Source organism: Balaenoptera musculus, chromosome 9, assembly GCF_009873245.2.
Source record: "Balaenoptera musculus isolate JJ_BM4_2016_0621 chromosome 9, mBalMus1.pri.v3, whole genome shotgun sequence".
Lineage (NCBI taxonomy): Eukaryota > Metazoa > Chordata > Mammalia > Artiodactyla > Balaenopteridae > Balaenoptera > Balaenoptera musculus.
Window position 1 is genome coordinate 85452829 of NC_045793.1, and position 22916 is coordinate 85475744.

The 22916-nt window shown below is 36.0% G+C and overlaps 1 protein-coding gene across 9 annotated transcripts in view; it reads left to right on the forward strand.

The window, feature by feature from the left end:
• MAGI2 (membrane associated guanylate kinase, WW and PDZ domain containing 2) overlaps positions 1 to 22916 on the forward strand; it is a 1338650-nt gene that overhangs the window by 95589 nt on the left and 1220145 nt on the right. The gene's annotated exons all lie outside the window — the stretch shown is intronic.

Here is a 22916-nt window from a genome sequence, read left to right on the forward strand (position 1 = left end):
TGTAATTATTTCTAAACAAAGTACTTTTATTCCCCATCAATCTTAACTAGACTGTGTCAGATACCATTTGTGAAGCGTTTCTTGCTGTAACTGCCTGAATGCCCATCAAGGGTCAAGAATTAATCTGGTCAAGGTTACCAGCACCTGCCTAGGATAGAATATCTACCAAGACAGCCCAAAGTGGGAGAGTCCCCTGGTAGCATGAGTTGAAACCAAAGCCTATAGAGCTAGGAGCTAGGCAGTTGGATCCACAGGTCAGAAATGGATTATAAACAGAAGAGCTAGCATTCAGTTATTAAAGTTAGATCAAAGGAAGGACTGTGAATTACCTTATATAACACTTCTGGAAAAAATTCTGTTCACTTAGACTGGGAGTCAATAAATTGAAAGCTCCAGGATATTCCACAGAGATAGTAAAGAGGCAGGTATGAGACTACCTTTTTGGTGGTTAAAGGAGATGGTCTGAGACCTTAAAAAACTTTGTTTCTGATCGTCAGTGAGATCCCATGGGATGTTACAATGATAAAACAAGAATTCGCTGCTCTTTACAAAAAAGAATAATATCAAGCATGATGGCTAAAATTAAAAATTCAAAGAGGTAATAAATTGAGAATGAATATTGCTAGAAACCAAAATTAGTAAGTTAGAAACTAAACTTCACAAAATTAAAAAATGAAAATTAAAACATTTTACCCATCACATTAGCAAAGATTTAGATTAAGTATCCCCCCCCCCCAAAAATAGCATTTTTTGCCTTATAAATTGGTACAACTTTTTAGAGTGTAAGTTAGCAATATCAATTAAAATTCAATATATTCTGGGTTTGGACCCAGAACTTCCACTTCTAGAAATTAATCCTGAGCAAAGAAATGGACCCAAGAGTATTTGTTGCAACTTTTTTTTTTCAAACTTGGAAACAGCCCACATGTTGATTAATAAGAAATAACTAACCAATATGTCTATAAAATGTAACATCTGCAGCAGTTAAAAAGAATGAAGTACTGACAGAAAAATGCCAAAAATTGCTAAGTAAAAGAAGCAAATTGTTTATAATACTCAAAATGTTTAATAAATGTTCATGTGTGGGAAAAATAAAAAAAACACACAAAAATATTACTAGGAAAAAATATAAAAGAGAACAACAAATTTGTCAACAGAGGAAGAACACTTATTATAAAATATAATAATGGAGAACAAACATATATGAAAGTTGTGACCTGACATTTTATTACGCATTTAAAATTTTGATATGGTGGTTTCTAACACAGTGTTGAAGGAGAATAACAAAGTTGAGGGCCTGATATTACCCAACTTCAAAAGCTACTATAAAGCTATAGTAATCAAGACAGTGTGGGATTGGCAAAAAAAAAAAAAAAAAAATAGACAAATAGATAAATGGAACAGAATAGAGAGCCCAGAAATAGACCTCCATAAATATTTTCAACTGATCTTTGACAAAAAAGCAAAGGCAGTACAATGTAGGAAAGATATCTCTTCAACAGATGGTGATAGAACAACCAGACCATCTGTATGCAAAAAAATGAATCTGGGTGTAGACCTTACACTCTTCACGAGTATTAACTCAAAATGGATCACTGACCTAAATGTAAGTACAAAACTATAAAACTCCTAGAAGATAAGACAGGAGAAAACCTAAATTACCTTGGGTATGATGATGCCTTTTTAGATACAACACCAAAGCACAATCTAGGAAAGAAATAATGGATAATTCAGACTTTATTAAAATTAAAAACTCCTCTATGAAATACAATATCAAAAGAATTAGAAGACAAGCCTCAGGCTGGGAGAAAATATATGAAGAAGATACATCTGTAAAGGATTCTTACCCAAAATATACAAAGAACCCTCAAAACTGAACAGTGAGAAAATAAACAACCCAGTTTAATAATGGGCCAAAGACCTTAACAGAATCTCACTGAAGTAGATATACAGATGGCAAATAAGCATATGAAAATATGCTCCACATCATATGTCGTCAGGAAATACAAATTAAAATAACAATGAGATATCACTACATACCCATTAGAATAGTCAAATTCTGGAACACTACCACCAAATGCTGGTGGGGATGTGGAAAAACAGCAACTCTCATCTACTGCTCTGGGAATGAAAAATGGTGCAGCCTTATTGGAAGACAGTTTTTGGTTTTTCTCACAAAACTAAACATACTTTTACAGTTGGATCCAGCAATCCCACTCCTTCATATTTAGCCAAAGGAGTTGAAAACATGTTTGCAATAAAACCTGCACGTGGATGTTTATAGAAGGTTTATTCATAATTCCCCAAACTTGGAAACAACCAAGATGTCCTTCAGTAGGTGAATGGCTAAATAAAGTGTGGTAAAGCCAGACAATGAAATATTATTCATTGCTAAAAAATGAGCTATAAAAGCATGAAAATACATGGAGGAACCTTAAATGCTTAAATGCATATAACTAAGTGAAGCCGATCTGAAAAGACTACATACTGTATGATTGCAACTCCATGACATTCTGGAAAAAGCAAAACTTTGTAGACTATAAAAATATCAGTGGTTGCCAGGGCTTAGGATGGAGGGAGGGATGAATAAGCAGAGCACAGAGGATTTTTAAGGCAATGAAAATATTCTGTAAAATATTATACTGATAGATACATGTCATTGTACCTTTGTCCAAACACATGTAAAGTACAACACTAAGAGTGAACTCTGAGGTGAACTATGAACTTTGGGTGATTATGATATGTCCATGTAGATTCATCCCTGCTAAAAAAATGTATGAGTATGGTGAGTGATATTGATAATGGAAGAGCCTATGCATGTGTGGGAGCTCGGGGTATATGGAAATTCCTGTACCTTCCTTTCGATATTGTTGTAAAACTAAAAATTCTCTAAAAATTGTCTTTAATTTTTTTAAAAAAGAAAGTTCTTCTGTGAAAAAAGACCATGAATAATAAATACAAGAGAAAACAAGGCAGTGGGAGGAAATGGAGTGTCAATTGGCAGATTTTAGTAAAATAGAAGAACAAATCAAAATCATCACAGAAATATAAAAGAATTGAAAGGAGCAGTCACGAGAATAGACACTGGAGAAAACAGCAAGGGTACTGAGGATACAAGTGAGGAGATGCAAAAAAGTAAAATAAAAATGGAAAGTTGAAAAGGACTAAGGAGAAAATGATAGATATATAAACCAGGCAGAGAAGACCCTATATATGCATAATTGGAGTCCCTCAAGGAGAACACCCAAAACAGTGGAACAGGATAAATATTTGAAAACATAACTTGAGAAAAAAAGTTGTGAAAAGGATAGAATACCTGATCCTATTTGTTGAAAGGACATATCATGTACCAGTGAAAATTGACCCAAATCAGTTAACACTGAGACATATTCGTCTGATATGTACCCAAGACATATGTCCTCAAGACATATCATAGTAAATGTATTAGCCTTTAATGATACAGTTTTCAAATAGCCATGTAAAATGATCACAATACTTCCAAGAGGGAAAAAGTCAGACTGTCCTTAGATTTCTCCTCTGTGACACTGAACACTGGAAGTCAGTGGACCAAAACCTCTGGGATACTTGAGGAAAGAAAGTATAAATCAAGGATTTCATGTCCACCCAAGATTTTTATTAAGTATACAAACAATATTAAATATGGCACAACTCTAGAAATACTGTTCACCTACCAGAGGCTGAGCTTCAGCCAATCAAGGGATAATAGAGAAAAATTTAGCAAAATGACTAGTGATAAGCACTGTATATGATTAACAGAAATAAGACTAAACCAAATATGTGGATCAGATGACAAATCAGAACATAAACTGTATATGCCTTGACAATTTAGAAATATACAAATAAAAATTGGGAGAGTAAGGGAGACAGTATTTTGGCACTTTCTTACAAAGCTAAACATGCCGCTACCATATGTAGAATACCACAGGTACAGTATTCACTGACTACCTCATCTGTAATAGTGTGGAGTCAAAGGGTATTGTATAAAGTTGAAAAATCAAGCAATAGAATTCTAACTTGGTATTGTTATATAACTTAACAGTGTAAAGATGGCAATAAATCATCTTTACAATAAAACAGTAAAAAAAGATTGTTTTAAAACTCACACACAATTTCTAAATAGCTAAAATTAGGAATGCTGAACAATTTGTAATGACAACACTGATTTTTAAAAATTGTGCATTAAAAATTGAGTAATCCTTCAAACAAAATAATGAAGTAAACATAATATTTCTCTTGAAAAGATACTCAAGATAATTTATGCCAAAACATAACCATAAAATATTACTGCACTTCTCTGTACTTACTTTTGAGAAAATTTAGTATACTGCATGGAATCGTGGATAAGTTGAAGGCTATAAACCTAAAGAAAATAATAAGTAGTACAAATAGACTTTTGGTAGCCCATACACACTTTTGTGGTTGTTGAATTAGTGTCTTTTGCTTGACTTTGAATGCTTCTGAAAAGTAAAGGATGTACTGTCCCTTACCAAGAAGTGGGTGTACCTGCATGGGTTGATGGAGAAGTCCTGTCTCTCAAGGAGCAACTCCAAGGCTCTCCTTTCACTTAATTTGGTTTGCAGGAGAACTCCAGGCTCTTTGATCTCAAGGGAGCAAAAATCTCTTACAGAGTGTAACATGGTATACAATATATTTTGGGGGTCCCAAACACTTGTGAGAATCTGATTAAAATGATAAGACCTTTCTCCAGGAAATGCACATGTGACATTTTGCCTATAACTGCATGGGGCCCCTGAAGCTCATCCAAAGAAACCCTCTTGGTTTATAATCCCCAGCTTAAAGACCCTGATTTAAAAAGTTCTTTGAATTTAGGTCAGAATCTCTACTGTTGATCTGGCTGGTCAGAACCACAGTCTTATTCTTACTGAAATGAAACATTCCAGTACTACAGCAGTAGTTTGCCAAGCGGAATAATTAATCATTATGAATCCGAAAGGGTCTTTTTTTCTATTGTAAAATGACTAACATTGGAGAACATTTACCACATGTCAAACCTACTGGTAGACACTATCACAAAGGGAAGTTTCCTGGTCATTGCAGCTCAGTCATCACTTGTCCTAAAAATACGTAGAAAGATGTTCCTGGTCACTAGCTTCACTCTCTTGCATGTAGCTCAGCATGATAGTGATGCTGAAGTGAGCATATCCGGGATGTCTGACTAGTAGGCAGACACCACACCACAATTAAGGATTCAGTCACCCCTGTGGCAGGTAGGCAGGACTGAGTCCTGTATTCCATCCTTAGCCAGAGATTAGAATATGCTTTGAGAATGAGCATTGTCCGACATAGTTTTCTCTGTGGATATTGTGTTTCAGTTTGGAGAACAGAGAGCACTTCTGCCCAGCACATTTTCACTGTTGTGCTTTTTTTGAGAGGTGATGTAATAGGTACCCAAGGTAAACATAGGTCAAGGTTTACAGATTAAAGTCATCCCTTTAATTGTATCAAGAAAGACAGATAATCTTGATCTCAAATTTGAACCAGCTCCTCAGATTACTTCATTCAAATCTGGGTGCATCTCTTTCTGTACTGTTGACTTACACTGTAGCTCCTCTTTGCGATTTTCTTTATCTTCATCTGAAGTGAAACCCTGGACATGTATAGGAGCGTGCTCAAAATATTAAACTTGCTACTTGGCCCCCTGCAGGGCCAATGCAGCAGAGACTCATATGCTCCAATTTGTTTTTGCACTTCTATAGAATTCACAATGAATTTCACACATCTTTCAAGATATAAACATCACTTGAAAATTTTGTAAGTTTAAAGACTCAGTGAACTCAGTGGATTTTGGGTATTTGTCTAATAAAGGTTTTAAGTACTAGGGAAAATAAATAGAGAATAATGTTCCTAGTTACCAAAATCCTCAGTAGATTTCAGTTAGTTTTTTTCTTTGTTTGTAACTTAATAACTGAAAAAATGTTACCTTATTTTAAATTAGCATTTTGTGCAATTTTCATTTGAAATATATTTATATATTATATAATTCTGGGTTTTGAAATTTGTCAAATAGATTTACTCATCTTTTGTCCATTAAGGATGTAGTAGTATCCTTAAGATAATACAGTTACCTAAGTATATATTTTGGGTTTTCTTTTATCTATTTTCTATGTTGTTTACTCTTTTTCTTACATTAAGTTTTTTTGTTTGTTGTACCAAAGTTTTTGCAATTTTATATTATCACATATTTCTGCCTTCCCTTTGTAATTTCTTCCATTGCTTCAATGTTTATACTGTACATTTTCCAATTTTTTTTCTTCTTGACCTTGAGAATTCTCTAGCTTTATCCAAACTATCAGCGATACCACAGCAGGAATTTTTTTTCTTTTCTGTGCATAAACCATGGTTACTGATATTCACTCAAGCACGGTACAAAGAATTGAAATGCAGTTTGAAAGCACAGCCTAAAAACTCTGCTCTGATAAAAGTAAACTCTGCTAAAATCATTGTAGCTCTTTCATTTGGTTAAGAGAGTGATTCATGTTGTTAATTTTGTAAGCTCTTCAGAATAATGAGCATGCATTAGAGGGGAACTTCCCCAAAATTGAAAATGACCTTCACAATGTACATTTATATTTATGTTGTTCTTTTGCAAAGATGATTCATCAGTTCATAGATCAGTAATGTAAACCAAGAAACAAATCACTTATGCTTGAGAAATTTCAACGTGAATGTTAAAATAGACTTTTTCTTACTATTTTAAAACCACTCATTTCTGACCACGTTTGAATGTTATTAAAACAGCCCCTGAAACTTATTTGTAATTATACATGTTGTACATGTATAATTGAATCGTACTTTCAAGAACAATCTGATAAAGATGGATAGGGTACTAGAATTTAATCACTCTTGAGGCCAAACTGTGTCATCATTACAGTTTCCCAGTTACAGGTCTTTGATAGGAAGCATCATGTGGTTGGCATTTTAAAATCTCCTATGTCAAAGATTTTCAACTAAGTTCTCTGACAAAGATTTTCAACTAAGCTCTCTGAAATTTCAAGAGTAACATGGCTGGAGGCAGAGATTGTAATGCAATAATACTGTTTCCAAAAGGATACCATAGTTCCTTAAAAGAGAAATCCTACTTCCTGGGCTTACACAGGTGTGCTTTAATAGAGAGTCACTTGACAGTCTGACTCAGAGGAATATTCACATTGTTTAACGACTGACACAAGTGCACAACCAAGGCCTCCTGCAGTGCCAGATGTTACTTTGTGGTGACTGAATTGTGGAGAGATCAAGAGAAGGACTGAGATGGCTCGGGGCAGTATCTATTATCACCTGGTATGGAACTACCTCAATATTTAATAGTTTAGCTGTACCTGGGCACACAGGTGAATATACTCACCTTGGTCTAACATAGTTAGACCTCAGTGTTTATCATGACACAGAGTCAGCAACAGTAACTCTCTGTTTTATCATGCTACTCTTACACTGGGACAAAACCTAAAAACAGTGCATCTGAAGAACTGAAGTCAGGAGAAGGAAATTTTCCAGTCTTTGATGCAAGTCTCTAGAATAAAAGTGGTGGGGAAAAATTAATTGACAGGAACATTTACCATACACTTTATTGGCTCACCCCTGAGGTCTCCCTACCCAGGTCACACGTTGTGGTTCATACTGTGAACTGAGAACTGAAGATCATCTATTCCTACTCCACTCCTGTCAGTCTTTGGAGCCATCCTGAGATTTATTTCCAACAAAACCATTAAATTTTCTGCTATGTGATCTACCAACAAATTCCTGTCCATGCAACACATTGTTGTGTAAGAGCTATACCTTGTAGAATGGAATGTAAAGAGCTGTGACATCAGGAAATGTCTCAAATTTTAAATTAACTCACTCTAAACTTCCTTATTTGTGGAGTACTTTTCTTAGAAATCTTCAATCCCTGTCTGAGATAGGTAAATGGAGCTCAAAACTGGCCAAAGATTCAGGTAGCTAATTTTAGAGAGTAGCTTTCATTTTGAGAACAATGTTTTCATTTTGTTTTTGTGATTAGGTGATTAAGTTAAAGAAATGTCTCAAAAATTCTTGTGGATCAGAAAGTCAGGGGAGAAAAACTATCCTGTAAAATTATTGTAATTTTATACTCTTTCTTTTAATTTTTCTTGTTTCTGATTCTCCTTTAAATTACACCCCAATACCTGGGGTTGTTTTTCTCATTCAAGCAACAGAGGTACTATGATTTTCCCATTAAGAAACTAGCTAAAGACATATAAGTTTCAAGAAAGACATTAAAATTCTCCTCTCTTTTTAAATTTCATGACAATTCATTTCAAACCCTAATCTTATATTTTTCCATTTTATTTTGATTTTTATATATTTTCCTAGATATCTTATAGAATTTATTGAACACCTCGGTATACCATAACAATGAGCTAAATGCTCAAGGAGATACAAAAGAAGTACATAACGCCAACTTTGATGTCAATTAGTGAAACATTTGACAACAATAAAAATTGCATTTGAAAGCATTATTCTATGTAAGAAATTGTGAGAGACGATATATGAATAAGTTCTAACTTTAACATAATTAAAAATCAAAATGAGATTTTTCAGCCTTTTGGGAACTGAAATGACCATTTTTCTATTATGTGATTCTTAACCATGTCCACTGACATTTATCAGTATATAAGTATTGTGCTAGACACTTAGATATACATTTTCTTATGCAATATTCACACTCCACTGAGGTTGGTAATATTAGCTCTGTTTTATGGATAAGGCAATGAAGCACTAAAGTTACATAAGAAGTAAGTGGCAGAACCAGAGTGTGAATTCAGGTCTCCTAACTTCAAGTCCTTTCTTCTGTCCAGTGTCATAGCTGACTCTCGAAAGTGTTTACTAGATTATATATGGATGAAATGGATGATAGATGAGTAATTGGATAGCGAATCTATTTCATTGTTTACTCATAGTATATTATCATAAAATTAAAAAACAATAGTTGATTACTTTAAAATTCTTAGATGATCATATTGACTTGCTGTTACTTTTTTAAGCCAATTATTTTCTTCTGCTTGAGCTGAAAGTGTTATTATTATTTTAAATTAATTGATGTTGGTATATTTTAACTTTATTGTCTTTTGTATTTTTATATAATGTGAAAATGTTTTGAAAATGACTCTGGTTATGAAATTAATTAAACATCCAACAAAATCACCTTTATGCCTACATCAATAATTTAAATGGATTTGAGTATGTTTTAAGACTCTTGTTTATTAACTCAGGGAAATAATATACATTATTTAATAATCTGTGCCTATATTACATGATTCCCAAGTGCACTTTCCCTTGTTTAAAAAGATTTATATTTAAAATGGAAAACATTTCAATGGTCCTAAATTCTACTTGCAACCTTAGTTTTTCAAAAAGGAGAAAAGACACTCCCATTTGTAAGAATAAAAGGACTTTTCTTAATTTCCATAAAGTTAAGAAAACAGAATTCCTATCACAGATTCAGTTTTTATGATTTGGAAAGGCTCAGTGAATGAGTTACCTTCTGACACCAAGTTCTTAAGACTACCCTTGAAAGTCCCACAGTGTAACTAATCTTACTCAAAATGATTTTTATTAAGTGGTGCCTCCTGAACATCGAATAGGAGTGGCAATTATGGGGAACTTGGAAATATTGGTATATTCCTAATAGCAGCAATGAACTGCTGAAAAGTGGAGTGAAATTATAATTGTAAAAGTATTTTAAACTTTTAAAATTAGGTTTTTTGAGGAAGAGATACTGAAGCTTGGAAGGCTACAAGGATCCAAAAGTATGCATATAAAACAAATAAACAAAACAAATATTCTCAATAGAGTAGTTTCATAGATATAGACTTTATGAGACACCAACCTGATTAATATGGAACTGTAGAAAAATACAGGGCAATAATGCAGCTTATTTTATGACCTAAATGTGGTTTAGAAGTCAAGCTATATAAGCCTTCAAAGGAAAACCCGTTGGGTCTGTGCAGACGATTGATAAGAATTCAGTTTGTCTGAAAGAAGTAAAATGGGCAGAGGAGTGTACCTGTACATCAAGACGATATATTACCTACATGGAAATCTATGGGCTGGGAAGCCATGTGTAGTATAATGTATCATTAATATAAAAGAAGAAAGGAATGGAATATTGCCTGGTCAAGTGAAGGGTGTTGATAACTGTTAATGAACACAGATATAAGTAAGATGTAATACAGAATAGGGATGGAAAGGGTCATCTAATCAGGTATGCATTAATATTTTCTTTTACATCTTTATTGGAGTATAATCGCTTTACAATGTTAGTTTCTGCTGTACAACACAGTGAATCAGTTATATGTATACATATATCCCATATCCCGTCCCTCTTGAGCCTCCCTCCCACCCTCCCTATCCTACCCCTCTAGGTTATCACAAGGCATCGAGCTGATCTCCCTGTGCTATGCGGTAGCCATCCATTTTACATTTGGTAGTGAACATATGTCAGTGCTACTCTCTCACTTCATCCCAGCTTCCCCTTTCCACCCTGTGTCCTCAAGTCCATTCTCTACGTCTGCATCTTTATTCCTGCCCTGCCACTAGGTTCATCAGTACCGTTTTTTCAGATTCCATATATATGCGTTAACATACAGTATTTGTTTTTCTCTTGCTGACTTACTTCACTCTGTATGACAGACTCTGTGTTCATCCACTTCATTACAAATAACTGAATTTCATTCTTTTTTAGGGCTGAGTAATATGCCATTCTATATATGTGCCACATTTTCTTTATCCATTCATCTGTCGATGGACATTTAGGATGTTTCCATGTCCTGGCTATTGTAAATAGTGCTGCAATGAACATTGTGGTACATGTCTCTTTTTTTTTTTTTTTTAACATCTTTATTGGAGTATAATTGCTTTACAATGCTGTGTTAGTGTCTTCTATATAACAAAGTGAATCAGCTATACATATACATATATCCCCATATCCGCTTCCTCTTGCATCTCCCTCCCACCCTCCCTATCCCACCCCTCTAGGTGGTCACACAGCACCGAGCTAATCTCCCTGTGTGATGCAGCTGCTTCCCACTAGCTATCTGTTTTACATTTGGTAGTGTATATATGTCAGTGCTACTCTTTCACTTTGTCCCAGCTTACCCTTCCCCCTCCCCGTGTCCTCAAGTCAATTCTCTGTGTCTGCTTTATTCCTATCCTGCCCCTAGGTACGTCAGAACCATTTTTTTTTTTTTTTAGATTACATATATATGTGTTAGCATACGGTATTTGTTTTTCTCCTTCTGACTTACTTCACTCTGTATGACAGACTCTAGGTCCATCCACCTAACTGCAAATGACTCAATTTCGTTTCTTTTTATGGCTGAGTAATATTCAATTGTATATATGTGCCACATCTTCTTTATCCATTCATCTGTTGATGGACACTTAGGTTGCTTCCATGTCCTGGCTATTGTAAATAGTGCTGCAGTGAACACTGTGGTACATGTCTCTTTTTGAATTATGGTTTTCTCAGGGTATATGCCCAGTAGTGGGATTGCTGGGTCATATTGTAGTTCTATTTTTAGTTTTTTAAGGAACTTCCATACTGTTCTCCATAGTGGCTGTATCAGTTTACATTCCCAGCAACAGTGCAGGAGGGTTCCCTTTTCTCCACACCCTCTCCAGCATTTACTGTTAGTAGATTTTTTTGATGATGGCCATTCTGACTGGTGTGAGGTGATACCTCACTGTGGTTTTGATTTGCATTTCTCTAATGATTAGTGATGTTGAGCATCTTTTCATGTGTTTGTTGGCAATCTGTATGTCTTCTTTGGAGAAATGTCTATCTAGGTCTTCTGCCCATTTTTGGATTGTGTTCTTTTTTTTTTTTTAATATTGAATTGCATGAGTTGCTTGTATATTTTGGAGATTAATCCTTTGTCAGTTGCTTCATTTGCAAATATTTACTCCCATTCTGAGGATTGTCTTTTTGTCTTATTTATGATTTCCTTTGCTGTGCAAAAGCTTTTAAGTTTCATTAGGTCCCATTTGTTTATTTTTGATTTTATTTCCATTAATCTAGGAGGTGGTCAAAAAGGATCTTGCTGTGATTTATGTCATAGAGTGTTCTGCCTATGTTTTCCTCGAAGAGTTTTATAGTGTCTGGTCTTACATTTAGGTCTTTTTTCCATTTTGAGTTTAGGTTTGCGTATGGTGTTAAGAGGTGTTCTAATTTCATTCTTTTACATGTAGCTGTCCAGTTTTCCCATCACCAATTATTGAAAAGGCTGTCTTTTCTCCATTGTATATTCTTGCCTCCTTTATCAAAGAGAAGGTGACCATATGTGTGTGAGTTTATCTTTGGGCTTTCTATCCTGTTCCATTGCTCTATATTTCTGTTTTTGTGCCAGTACCATACTGTTTTGATTACTGTAGCTTTGTAGTATAGTCTGAAGACAGGAAGCCTGAGTCTTCCAGCTCCGTTTTTCTTTCTCAGGAGTGCTTTGGCTATTTGGGGGTCTTTTGTGTTTCCATACAAATTGTGAAATATTTTGTTCTAGTTCTGTGAAAAATACCATTGGTAGTTTGATAGGGATTGCATTGAATCTGTAGATTACTTTGGGTAGTATAGTCATTTTCACAATGTTGATTCTTCCAATCCAGGAACATAGTATATCTCTCTATCTGTTTGTATCGTCTTTGATTTCTTTCATCAGTGTATTATAGTTTTTTGCATACAAGTCTTTTGTCTCCTTAGGTAGGTTTATTCCTAGGTATTTTATTCTTTTTGTTGCAATGGTAAATGGGAGTGTTTCCTTAATTTCTCTTTCTGATTTTTTGTTGTTACTGTATAGGAATGCAAGAGATTTCCGTGCGTTAATTTTGTATCCTGCTACTTTACCAAACTCATTGATTAACTCTAGTAGTTTTCTGGTGGCATCTTTAGGATTTTCTATGTAGTATTATATCATCTACAGTGACAGTTTTACTTCTTCTTTTACAATTTTGATTCCTTTTATTTCTTTTTCTTTTCTGATTGCCATGGCTAAAACTTCCAAAACTATGTTGAATAATAGTGGTGAGAGTGGGCACCCGTGTCTTGTCCCTGATCTTAGAGGAAATGGTTTCAGTTTTTCACCATTGAGGGTGATGTTGGCTGTGGGTTTGTTGTATATGGCTTTTATTATACTGAGGTAGCTTCCCTCTCTGCCCACTTTCTGGAGAGTTGTTATCATTAATGGGTGTTGAATTTTGTCAAAAGCTTTTTGTCCATCTATTGAGATTATCATACGATTTTTATCCTTCACTTTGTTAATATGGTGTATCACATTGATTGATTTGCGTGTATTGAAGAATCCTTGCATCCCTGGGATAAACCCCACTTGGTCATGGTGTATGATCGTTTAAATGTGCTGTTGGATTCTGTTTGCTAGTATTTTGTTGAGGATTTTTGCATCTATCTTCATCAGTGATATTGGCCTGTAATTTTCTTTTTTGAGACATCTTTGTCTGGTATTGGTATCAGTGTGATGGTGCCCTCGTAGAATGAGTTTGGGAGTGTTCCTCTCTCTGCTATATTTTGGAAGAGTTTTAGAATGATAGATGTTAGCTCTTCTCTAAATGTTCGATAGACTTCACCTGTGAAGCCATCTGGCCCTGGGCTTTTGTTTGTTGGAAGATTTTAATCACAGTTTCAATTTCAGTGCTTGTGATTGCTCTGTTCATATTTTCTGTTTCATCCTCGTTCAGTCTTGGAAGGTTGTACTTTTCTAAGAATTTTTCCATTTCTTTCCGGTAGTCCATTTTATTGGCATATAGTTGCTTGTAGTAGTCTCTTATGATCCTTTGTATTTCTGCAGTGTCAGTTGTTACTTCTCATTTTTCATTTCTTATTCTGTTGACGTGAGTCTTCTCCCTTATTGCCTGATGAGTCTGGCTTATGGTTTATCAATTTTGTTTATCTTCTCAAAGAACCAGATTTTAGTTTTATTGATGTTTGCTATTGTTTCCTTCATTTCTTTTTCATTTATTTCTGATCTGATCTTTATGATTACTTTTCTTGCTAACTTTGGGGTTTTTTTGTTGTTGTTCTTCTTCTTCTTCTTTCTTTAATTGCTTTAGGTGTAAGGTTAGGTTGTTGATTTGAGCTTTTTCTTGTTTCTTGAGGTAGGGTTGTACTGTTATCAACTTCCCTCTTAGAACTGCTTTTGCTGCATCCCATGGGTTTTGGGTCATTGTGTTTTCATTGTCATTTGTTTCTAGGTATTTTTAAATTTCCTCTTTGATTTCTTCAGTGATCTCTTAGTTGTTTGGTAGTGCATTGTTTAGCCTCCATGTGTTTGTATTTTTTACAGTTTTTTTCCTGTAATTGATACCTAGTCTCATAGCATAGTGGTCAGAAAAGATACTTGATGTGATTTCAATTTTCTTAACTTTACCAAGGCTTGATTTGTGACCCCAAGATGTGATCTCTCCTGGAGAATGTTCCGTGTGCACATGAGAAGAAAGTGTATTCTGTAGTTTTTGAATGGAATGTCCTATAAATATCAATTAAGTCCATCTTGTTTAGTGTATCATTTAAAGCTTGTGTTTCCTTAGTTATTTTCACTTTGGTTGATCTGTCCATTGGTGAAAGTGAGGTTTAAAGTCCCTACTATGATTGTGTTACTGTCGATTTCCCCTTTTATGGCTGTTAGCATTTGCTTAATGTACTGAGGTGCTCCTGTGTTGGGTGCATAAATATTTACAATTGTTATATCTTCTTCTTGGATCGATCCCTTGATCATTATGTAGTGTCCTTCTTTGTCTCTTGTAATAGTCTTTATTTTAAAGTCTATTTTGTCTGATATGAGAATTGCTATTCCAGCTTTCTTTTGATTTCCATTTGCATGGAATATCTTTTTCCATCCCCTCACTTTTAGTCCGTATGTGTCTCTAGGTCTGAAGTGGGTCTCTTGTCAACAGCATATATATTGGTCTTGTTTTTGTATCCATTCAGCCAGTTTGTGTTTTTTGGTTGAAGCATTTAATCCATTCACATTTAAGGTAATTATTGATATGTATGTTCCTATTAACATTTTCTTAATTGTTTTGTGTTTGTTATTGTAGGTGTTTTCCTTCTCTTGTGTTTCCTGCCTAGAGAAGTTCCTTTAGCAATTCTTGTACAGCTGGTTTGGTGGTGCTGAATTCTCTTAACTTTTGCTTGTCTGTAAAGCTTTTGATTTCTCCATCGAATCTGAATGAGATCCTTGCTGGGTAGAGTAATCTTGCTTGTAGGTGTTTCCCTTTCATCAATTTAAATATATCCTGCCACTCCCTTCTGGCTTGCAGAGTTTCTGCTGAAAGATCAGGTGTTGACCTTATGGGTACTCCCTTGTATGTTATTTGTTGCTTTTCCCTTGCTGCTTTTAATATTTTTTCTTTGTGTTTAATTTTTGTTAGTTTGAGTAATATGCGTGTTGGCATGTTTCTCCTTGGGTTTTTCCTGAATGGGACTCTATGCGCTTCCTGGACTTGATTGAGTACTTCCTTTCCCATGTTGGATAAGCTTATGACTATAACCTCTTCAAATATTTTCTCAGACACTTTCTATTTTCTTCTTCTAGGACGTGTATAATTCGAATGTTGGTGCGCTTAATGTTGTCCCAGAAGTCTCTGAGACTGTCCTCCATTGTTTTCATTCTTTTTTCTGCTCCACCAGTTATTTCCACCATTATATCTTCCTGCTCAGTTATCCGTTCTTCTGCCTCAGTTATTCTGCTATTTATTTCTTCTAGAGTAAGTTTAATTTCAGTTATTGTGTTGTTTCTTACTGTTTGTTTGCTCTTTAGTTCTTCTAGGTGCTTGTTAAATGTTTCTTGTATTTTCTCCATTTTATATCTGATATTTTGGATCATCTTTACTGTCATTACTCTGAATTCTTTTTCAGGTAGTTTGCCCATTTCCTTTTCATTTATTTGGTCTTGTGGGTTTTTATCTTGCTTCTTTGCCTGAAAGATATTTCTCTGTCTTCTCATTTTGTCTAATTTAGAGAATTTGAGGTCTCCTTTCCCTAGGCTGCAGGGTCATAGTTCCTCTTGTTTCTGTTCTCTGCCCCTGGTTGTGACGTTGGTCCAGTGCGTTGTGTACGCTTCCTGATGGGAGGGACTGGTGCCTGCATTCTGGTGTGTGGAGCTGAGTCTTTTCACTCTGATGAGCAGGGCCGTGTTAGGTGGTGTGTTTTGAGGCATCTGTGAGCTTAGTATGACTTTAGTTAGTCTATGTGCTGATGCATGGGTTTGTATTCCTGTCTTGTTTGTTTTTTGGTGTGAGGTGTCCAGCTCTGGGAGCTGCTGGCAGTTGGGTGGAGCCAGGTCTTGGATTCAGATACAGGCCTCCGTGAGAATTCTCAGCAATTAATCTTCCCTGGGGCCAGGAATTCTCTAGTGGTCCAGCGTCCTGGACTTGGTGCTCCCACTCCAGAGCCTTGGGCCTCACTTCCGGTCGAGGAACCAAGAACTGGCAAGTCACTCGACCCAGAAATAAAGGAGATTAAAAAAAAAGAAAGAGTATCAAAACCCCAGACAAATGGTAAAAGTAAAATCAAACAAACAAAAATAGAAACAAGGAGACACACACACACACACAAGAAACAAAAACAGAACCAAATAAAATAAAACGCAAAAGAACAACCAGACAAACAAAAGAACCCAAGAACGAAATGAAACAATTATAAAGAAAATTGACAAAGACACAAAAGCAAAAAACAAAACCAAAGCAGATTGCCAACTGAAGAATGAAGCAAAGAAACAAAACAAACTTACAAAAATGATATAAAAACAGAAAGAAGAAAAAAGAGAAAGGGGAAAGAAGTCAGAACAACAGAAAAGCAGCGTAAGAATAGAAATATAAAAAAATAAAATAGAAAATATATTAAAGGAGGCGATAGGTTCAAGATGTTGGAGTAGAAGGACGTGCACTCACTCCCTCTTGCGAGAGCACCAGAATCACAACTAACTGCTGAACAGTCATCGACAGGAAGACACTGGAACTCAACAAAAAAGATACCCCACATCCAAAGACAAAGGAGAAACCACAGTGAGATGGTAGGAGGGGCGCAATCACAATAAAATCAAATCCCATGACTGCTGGTTTCTGGAGAACACTTATACCACAGAAGTCCACCCACTGGAGTGAAGGTTCTGAGCCCCACGTCAGGCTTCCCAACCTGGGGGCCCAGCAACAGGAGGAGGAATTCCTAGAGAATCAGACTTCGAGGCCTAGCGGGATTTGATTGCAGGACTTCAACAGGACTGGGGGAAAGAGAGACTCCACTCTTGGAGGTCACACACAAAGTAGTGTGCGCATCGGGACCCAGGGGAAGGAGCAGTGACCCCATAGGAGACTGAACCAGACCAACCTGCTAGTGTTGGAGGGTTTCCTGCAGAGGCGGGGGTGGCTGTGGCTCACTGTGAGGACAAGGACACTGGCAGCAGAAGTTCCGGGAAGTACTCCTTGGCGTGAGCCCTCCCAGAGCCCATCATTAGCCCTACCAAAGAGCCAGGTAGGCTCCAGTGATGGGTTGCCTCAGGCCAAACAACCAACAGGGAGGGAACCCAGCTCCACCCATCAGTATTCAAGCAGATTAAAGTTTTACTGAGCTCTGCCCACCAGAGCAACACCCAGCTTTACCCACCACCAGTCCCTCCCATCAGGAAACTTGCACAAGCCGCTTAGCTAGCCTCATCCACCAGAGGGCAGACAGCAGAAGCAAGAAGCCTTACAATCCTGCAGCCTGTGGAACAAAAACCACATTCACAGAAAAGTAGACAAGGTGAAAAGGCAGAGGGCTATGTACCAGATGAAGTAACAAGATAAAACCCCAGAAAAACAACTAAGTGAAGTGGAGATAGGAAAGCTTCCAGAAAAAGAATTCAGAATAATGATAGTGAAGATGATCCAGCACCTCGGAAAAAGAATGGAGGCGAAGATCGAGAAGATGCAAGAAATGTTTAACAAAGACCTAGAAGAATTAAAGAACAAACACCTAGAAGAATTAAAGAACAAACAAACAGAGAAGAACAATACAATAACTGAGATGAAAAATACACTAGAAGGAATCAATAGCAGAATAATTGAGACAGAAGCACTAAAAAGTGACCTGGAAGACAGAATGATGGAATTCACTGCCGCGGAACAGAATGAAGAAAAAAGAATAAAAAGAAATGAAGACAGTGTAAGAGACCTCTGGGACAATATTAAACACAACAACATTCGCATTATAGGGGTCCCAGAAGGAGAAGAGAGAGAGAAAGGACCCAAGAAAATATTTGAAGAGGTTATAGTCGAAAACTTCCCTAACATAGGAAAAGAAATAGCCACCCAAGTCCAGGAAGTGCAGAGAGTCCCAGGCAGGATAAACACAAGGAGAAACATGCCGAGACACATAGTAATGAAATTGACAAATATTAAAGACAAAGAAAAATTATTGAAAGCAGCAAGGGAAAAACGACAAATAACATACAGGGGAACTCCCATAAGGTTAACAGCTGATTTCTCAGCAGAAACTCTACAAGCCAGAGGGAATGGCATGACATATTTAAAGTGATGAAAGGGAAGAATCTACAACCAAGATTACTCTACCCAGCAAGTATCTCATTCAGATTCAATGGAGGAATCAAAAGCTTTACAGACAAGCAAAGGCTAAGAGAATTCAGCACCACCAAACCAGCTCTACAACAAATGCTAAAGGAACTTCTCTAAGGGGGAAACGCAAGAAAAGAAAAGGACCTACAAAAACGAACCCATAACAATTAAGAAAATGGTAACAGGAACATACATATCAATAATTACCTTAAACATGAATGGATTAAATGCTTCAACCAGAAAATACAGGGTCACTGAATGGATACAAAAACAAGACTCATGATTATGCTGTCTACAAGACACCCACTTCAGACCTAGGGACACATAGAGACTGAAAGTGAGGGGATGGAAAAAGATATTCCATGCAATTGGAAATGAAAGGAAAGCTGGAGTAGCAATACTCATATCAGGTAAAATAGACTTTAAAATAAAGAATGTTACAAGAGACAAGGAAGGATACTACATAATGATCAAGGGATCGATCCAAGAAGAAGATATAACAATTATAAATGTATATGCACCCAATATAGGAGCACCTCAATACATAAGGCAACTGTTAACAGGTATAAAAGAGGATAGCAACAGTAGGACAATAATAGTGAGGGACTTTAACACCTCACTTACACCAATGGACAGATCATCCAAACAGAAAACTAATAAAGAAACACAAGCTTTAAATGACACAGTAGACCAGATAGATATAATTGATATTTATAGGACATTTCATCCCAAAACAGCAGATTACACTTTCTTCTCACGTGAACACGGAACATTCTCCAGGATAGATCACATCTTGGGTCACAAATCAAACCTCAGTAAATTTAAGAAAATTGAAATCATATCAAGCACCTTTTCTGACCACAGTGCTATGAGATTAGAAATGAATTACAGGGAAAAAATTAAAAAAACACAAACACATCGAGGCTAAACAATACGTTACTAAATAACCCAGCGATCACTTAAGAAATCAAAGAGGAAATCAAAAGATACCTAGAGACAAATGACAATGAAAACATGACAATCCAACACCTATGGGATACAGCAAAAGCAGTTCTAAGAGGGAAGTTTATAGCAATACTAGCCTACCTCAAGAAACAAGAAAAATCTCAAATAAATAATCTAGGCTTACACCTAAAGGAACTATAGAAAGAACATTCAAAACCCAAAGTTAGTAGAAGGAAAGAAATCATAAAGATCAGAGCAGAAATAAATGAAATAGAAACAAAGGAAACAATAGCAAAGATCAATAAAACTAAAAGCTGCTTCACTGAAAAGATACACAAAATTGATAAACCATTAGCCAGACTGATCAAGAAAAAGAGGGAGAAGACTCAAATCAATAGAATCAGAAATGAAAAAGGAGAAGTTACAACAGACACTGCAGAAACACAAAGCATCCTAAGAGACTACTAGAAGCAACTCTATGCCAATAAAAGGGACAACCTGGAAGAAATGGACAAATTCTCAGAAAGGTTTAACCTTCCAAGACTGAACCTGGAAGAAATAGAAAATATGAACAGACCAATCACAAGTAATGAAATTGAAACTGTGATTAAAAATCTTCCAACAAACAAAAGTCCAGGACCAGATGGCTTCACAGGAGAATTCAATCAAACATTTAGAGAAGAGCTAACACCTATCCTTCTCAGACTTTTCCAAAATATATCAGAGGAAGGAACACTCCCAACCTCATTCTTTGAGGCCACCAACACACTGATAGCAAAACCAGACAAAGATACTACAAAAAAAGAAAATTACAGACCAATATCACTGATGAATATAGATGCAAAAATCCTCAACAAAGTACTAGCAAACAGAATCCAACAACACATTAAAAGGATCATACACCATGATCAAGTGGGATTTATCCCAGGGATGCAAGAATCCTTCAATATACACAAATCAATGAATGTGATATACCATATTAACAAATTGAATAATAAAAACCATATGATCATCTCAATAGATGCAGAAAAAGCTTTTGACAAAATTCAACATCCATTTATGATAAAAACTCTCCAGAAAGTGAACATAGAGGGAACCTACCTTAACATAATAAAGGCTATATAGACAAACCCACAGCAAACATCATTCTCAATGGTGAAAAACTGAAAGCATTTCCTCTAATATCAGGAAGAAGACAAGGATGCCCACTCTCGCCAGTATTATTCAACATAGTTGTGGAAGTCCTAGGCATGGCAATCAGAGAAGAAAAAGAAATAAAAGGAATACAAATTAGAAAAGAAGAAGTGAAACTGTCACTGTTTGCAGATGGCATGATACTATACATAGAGAATCTTAAAGATGCCTCCAGAAATCTACTAGAGCTAATCAATGAATTTGGTAAAGTTGCAGGATACAAAATTAATGCACAGAAATCTCTTGCATTCCTATACACTAATGGTGAAAACTCTGAAAGAGAAATTAAGGAAACACTCCCATTTACCATTGCAACAAGAAGAATCAAATACCTAGGAATAAACCTACCTAGGGAGACAAAAGACCTGTATGCAGAAAACTATAAGACACTGATGAAAGAAATTGAAGATGATACCAACAGATGGAGAGATATACTATGTTCTTGGATTGGAAGAATCAATATTGTGAAAATGACTATACTACCCAAAGCAATCTACAGATTCAATGCGATCCCTATCCAATTACCAATGGCATTTTTTACAGAACTAGAACAAAAAATCTTAAAATCTGTATGGAGACACAAAAGACCCCGAATAGCCAAAGCAGTCTTGAGGGAAAAAAACGGAGCTGGAGGAATCAGACTCCCTGACTTCAGACTATACTACAAAGCAACAGTAATCAAGACAATATGGTCCTGGCACAAAAAGAGAAACATAGATCAATGGAACAAGATAGAAAGCCCAGAGATATACCCATGCACCTATGGTCAACTAATCTATGACAAAGGAGGCAAGGATATACAATGGAGGAAAGACAGTCTCTTCAATAAGTGGTGCTGGGAAAAGTGTACAGCTACATGTAAAAGAATGAAATTAGAACACTTCCTAACACCATCCACAGAAATAAACTTAAAATGGGTTAAAGACCTAAATGTAAGGCCAGACAGTATAAAACTCTTAGAGGAAAACATAGGCAGAACACTCTATCACATAAATCATAGGAAGATCCTTTTTGATCCACCTCCTAGATTAATGGAAATAAAATCAAAAGTAAACAAATGGGACCTAATGAAAGTGAAAAGCTTTTGTGCAGCAAAGGGAACCATAAATAAGACCAAAAGACAACCCTCAGAATGGGAGAAAATATTTGCGAATGAAGCAACTGACAAAGGATTAATCTCCAAAATATACAAGCAACTCATGCAACTCAATATTAAAAAAAAAAAAAAAACCCTATCCAAAAATGGGCAGAAGACCTAAATAGACATTTCTCCAAAGAAGACATACAGATGGCCAAGAAGCACATGAAAAGCTGCTCAACATCACTAATTATTAGAGAAATGCAAATCGAAACTACGAGGTATCACCTCACACCAGTTAGAATGGGCATCATCAGAAAATCTAGACAGCAAATGCTGGAGAGCTTGTGGAGAAAAGGGAACCTTCTTGCACTGCTGGTGGGAATGTAAAGTGATACAGCCACTATTGGGAAAAGTATGGAGGTTCCTTAAAAAACTAAAAATAGAATTACCATATGACCCAGCTATCCCACTACTTGGCATATACCCAGAGAAAACCATAATTCAAAAAAACACATGCAGTCCAATGTTCATTGCAGCACTATTTACAATTGCCAGGTCATTGAAGCAATCTAAATGCCCATTGACAGACTAATGAATAAAGAAGATGTGGTACATATATACAATGGACTATTACTCAGCCATAAAAAGGAACGAAGTTGGGTCATTTGTAGAGACTTGGACGGATCTAGAGCCTGTCATACAGAGTGAAGTAAGTCAGAAAGAGAAAAACAAATATCATATATTAACGCATATATGTGGAACCTAGAAAAATGGTATAGATGAACTGGTTTGCAGGGCAGAAATGGAGACACAGACATAGAGAACAAACATATGGACACCAAGGGGGAAAGTGGTGCATGTGGTTGTGGTGTGATAAATTGGGAGATTGGGATTGACATGTATACACTAATATGTATAAAATGGATAACTAATAACCTGCTGTATAAAAAAATAAATAAAATAAAATTCAAAAAAAGTGAAAATATATTAAAGAAAAAGAAACGACAGGCAAAATCCCAGAGAAATGGTAAAAACAAAATCAAAGAAACAAAAGCAGAAAGACGGAAACACACACACA